Source organism: Bidens hawaiensis, unplaced genomic scaffold (assembly GCF_021521415.1).
Source record: "Bidens hawaiensis isolate Kalapana, Puna unplaced genomic scaffold, B.hawaiensis_p1.1 tig00016699_1, whole genome shotgun sequence".
Taxonomy (NCBI): Eukaryota; Viridiplantae; Streptophyta; class Magnoliopsida; order Asterales; family Asteraceae; genus Bidens; species Bidens hawaiensis.
Genome location: NW_027492529.1, coordinates 67,224 through 71,893, shown reverse-complemented (window position 1 = coordinate 71,893; position 4,670 = coordinate 67,224). Strand labels below are relative to the sequence as shown.

General features: G+C 32.6%; 1 non-coding gene across 1 annotated transcript; it reads left to right on the top strand.

Moving 5' to 3' along the window:
• Positions 1 to 219: 219 nt before the first annotated feature.
• On the top strand, positions 220 to 293 carry TRNAV-AAC (transfer RNA valine (anticodon AAC)). Its single transcript has one exon. It is a non-coding gene; the product is annotated as a tRNA-Val (tRNA).
• Positions 294 to 4,670: the final 4,377 nt, after the last annotated feature.

The window sequence follows — 4,670 nt, the reverse complement described above, 5'->3', positions numbered from 1 at the left end:
ATTTTTGTTACTTAATAAACTTGATTACCTATCAAGTAATGGTCTAAGTTTAATGTGGGGATTAAATCATTTTTCAAAAGTTTATGAAATTTATTATTATAATAGTATAAATATGTCATTGTTAAGCAAAAAGGGGTATAAAAATTAACCTTTTAAAGAAGGAATAAAACGGTTTCGCATCAGTTTATTTAGAAATTGGTTGATAAAGGTGATAACAATGGTTTCGTGGTGTAGTTGGTTATCACGTCAGTCTAACACACTGAAGGTCTCCGGTTGGAGCCCGGGTGAAGCCAGTCCAAGTTTTATTATTTTATTTTTATGAAGGCTTTTAGAAGCCCATTAACGAAGCATATGAAATTCACCTTTTAATAAGGAAAATCTATTACTTTAAACATGCTGTAAGCCTGTAACAATTAAAAACTTACTGGAATTAGTAGAACTATGCCTAGTAACCTAGACTTTTAGAACCTTCATTTCATTTCTTAGATATGGATTTGTGATAACTGATAAGGCATCACTTTACGGAAATCCAAACAGAAAAGTTAAACCGCTTAGAATGAAATAAGAAAACGTGAATATTCAATCTTCTCCAAAAAAACCTAGTGACCCAATGATTCATGAGTAATTAAGTGTATATTAATTAAAAGATAGTTCACATACAAATTGCAACTTTAGAACCCAAGATGAGACTTGAACTCTGAAGATACTAAAACTTGTTCCATATATTTTATATAAAAATATTTTAATAAAACAGCAAACGCTTTAAACTGCACAATTTCTTGTTATCTTTAAATTCCTCTGGGAAGTGATTCATGAAAAATATTAAAAAAAAAAAAAAAAAAAGAAGAAAGTAGAAGAAGCAATGAATGTTGGTTAATGAAAAAAATCAATATTTGCATCCAAATTCACGAGGTCTACAAGAGGAATAGTAGATAAGTATTTATTACATTATCAAGTTCTTTTATATAATTAAATTGATACAATTCAAAAGGTTAACACATTAAAATAATTTGGTTATAACTTATAACTTTATCTGATTCAGGTGTTAGCAGATACAAAAAAACAGAAGTTGAAGGGCTTTTAAACTTTAGAGTTAAGTGTTATTTTAGTGCATGTGGTTTGGCAAACTACGCAGCTTTAGTACATATTCTTTATTTTCTGCAAATGGCTACCTCAGTTTCAAAAAAATGCAATTTTATTACCTTTTTTAACCCCGTCAATTTTCCTCTGTTAAGTCAGGGTTAAAATGGTAACTTAATTTATTATACTTGTTTCTCTTTTCTTTTAACATCGCTTCCCCCTTATAATTTATAAAACCCTAAACTCCCTAACACATTCATCTTCAAATTCCCCCAACGCCCAACCAATCTGATCCTTCAAGCAATTAAACAACAAAGCAATTAGGTCCTTCAATATAAACCATAAATGGAACCCACCAATCTGGTCCTTCAAACCCCCTAGCAATCGTACCTCCGCCACTGTAGACAACCACCGTCTCCTAGGTTCCTAAATGGAACCTGTCAACATCACCCTACCAGACCACCGTCACAATCGGCGTACAACATCACCGCCATCGCCACATACGGCAACAACCGGCGACAAGGCAACAACCGGAAACATCACCGCCACCGCCACCGCCACCGCCACATACAACATCACCCTGCTTGATGAATTGAACTCATGCTTCTCTCTCTTCAGTCACCACTCTTCCATTTTATTGTGTTTCAACATCGGCTTATGTGTATTAACAAACACTTACTCAAATACCAGGGTCACTCACGGGGAGAGAGATGGAGAAATGAAAAAGGAAAATAATATAATGAAATTACTCAAATACTTCTGAATTAAATTACGAAATTACCCAAACACCCCTGACTTAACGGAGGAAAATTGACGGGGTTAAAAAAGGTACTAAAATTGTATGTTTTTGAAACTAAGGTAGCCAATTGCATAAAATAAAGAATAGATACTAAGTTGCGTAGTTGGCCAAATCACAGGTACTAAAATGACACTTAACTCTAAAGCTGAAAATTCATTTTAGAGATTTAAACTTCACAACAACTGGGCCTTTAGAAGCCCACGAACGAATAATTTGAAATTCACGTTTTATGGAGGGAAATGTAGAAGTGGAACTCACTAGGATGTAAAGTTTCCACATGGAACTATTATTTGTTGGTTTGAGATTATGTAAAGAAGTATTTTTACAAACACATTGTAGTGGATCGCGTTAAAAACATTACATGTTGCAAAGTTATCGCGTGTGGCAGCGGGTTCACTGCAGGATGTCCGTCGATACGATTCATTCTTTATGATAAAAGTTTTATGGTGAAAGTTAAAAGTCTAAAAGTTTTATTCTTAAAGTCTAGAACTGTAGCCAAAGCTAAGTAAAATTTGTGTGGCCAAAGTTTAAAGGATAAAACTTCACCTACTGGCATGATAAGATGGTAGTCCAATATCACATTTTAGCGGGCCACTAGGTGAACATGGTGAAATCCCTTGTATTGCACATAAAATCGAGTATCCAATAGTAGATACCTAAAACATTTACTCGTTTCGACAACACTTGAGCCCGCCCTGCAGTGTGAGTCGGTTCAATAGTTATTGGTTAGTGTTAAAAGCAAGTAAGTCTATATAAATAGTTACAGTTTATTAACTGATTATCAAAACTTGATGATAATTTGTGAAATATAATATTTTAAATCGTATAAAAATATTAAGTCTTACGTAGTGCTAACAACAGAAAAGGTAAAAATCGAACAAATGTTGTATATTAATGCTTATTTGGACGAAGATTATTTGAAATAGAAATTTGGTTTCGTGGTGTAGTTGGCTATCATGTCAGTCTAACACGCTGAAGGTCTCCGGTTCCAACCCGGGCAAAGCCGCCATTTGATTTTTATTTTTATTTTGTGTTGTGTAATTGTATAGGTTTGTACTTTGTAGCATGGGCTTCTCATGAGCGAAAATATGTTGGATGTAAGGTCTGAAGTAATATGAATTTTGTTTGCTTGAGGTTAGTTTAAATCCGATCAGTAAACGTGTTGCTAATTCACCAGATTATTTAAAACTTGAATGGTTGGTTATTTTACTTCATAAGTTGAAAGTTAAAAATAAGTGAGTATAAGGTGAAGTCTTTATAAACATTTGCTTGTTTTTATCCCACTGGATATCTATAATTGTAGATCATAGCATAAATATAATGTTGTTCAAGTTAAATGTATGTTGTCGGTGTCGGCTTATAAATACATGAGTCACGTTTAGGTTCATGCGTCTGATATGATATTCAAGTTAGTAACATGTAAAATTCTTGTTTTAATCTAATTTAACACTTCAACTCTAGACACATAGTCAATTTCACACTTAATGCCTAACATAAATCATATATAAGGTATTCCCTCCTATTAGGTTTGGGAATTATTGTCATCTCTGACTCCAACTCATTACCCATGACTGGCATCGAACAAGTTTACTCGTACCGAATTCTAAATTTCTAATATACTACTAATATTTATATAGCATAGAGTAGTTAATAACAATTATAAACTTTTGTCTTATCTTGGTCTTGACGTATAAATAATTTTAGGGGAATGTATGGGCTATTAATTTCAAGTGGATTTATGATACATTTTCTGTGTCCATATGCTCATCTAGAGTTGCTACAATAGTTTCTCGTCATTTTATGTTATCACTAGTTTACTAATGTTACTTTTAGTACCTTCTTTGTTTTTTTTTTTCGTTTTTTGTTTCATGTAACGCTATATGTTATCTGGATACTATATTTTACATGTTAACGTTAGGTTTTTTTAGCCGGAGGCCTCAATAAGGGTACTCTCTCTCTCTCTCTCTCTCTCTCTCTCTCTCTTTCTCATGTATGATAGAGGAAGTGTCTGTTTACATTATATCCTCTTGGTCCCTATCTTACGGGTGAATTTTAAGGATAAACTCGCCTATTACAGGACAACAAATGCTTTAAATTGCACTAACTTTTTTATGTGATTCAAGTATTCTACACATTTTTGGTTCTGATTCATGTAAAATATTCAAAATATTATCAAAGAAAAAGAAAATAGAAGAAAAAATGAATGTTGGTTGAAAAATTATCAATATCAGTATCCAAATTCACGAGGTCTACAACAGGAATGGTAAATAAGTAAAGAAAGCTTTAAAACTCATTAATTACATTATCAGTAAAGAAAACTTTAAAATAATTTGGTTGTAACTTATTGCATTTTAGGGGATGTTTGGGATTATTTTACCTCCTTTTGACTTATTTAAGTTCTAAGTTATAAATTATAAAGTTGCCGACATATACACTCACAAAACCTAACTTTCATAAACACTTTATAACTTATAAGCTATAAGTTATAAGTTACAAGAAGGTCAAATAAGAAATCTCAAACACCCGCTTATATATTTAAGGTATAAGTTGACAAACACAGAAGTGGAGAGGCTTCTTCGTAAAGCTAAATATGTATGAAGGCAAACGTAGATAAAATATTAGAAGTTTCACAAGAGGGCTTTGGTCTAATGATGACCGTCGTTCGAGTCATGCAAAAACCTAAATAAGCTAAGTAGATAGGGTAAATAAGGTATCGTATCCACCAGAACTATGTGGTCAATGTAATCGTGTAAATAGTTTCAAGATTATGAAGTAATAGATTTAGTGCTGA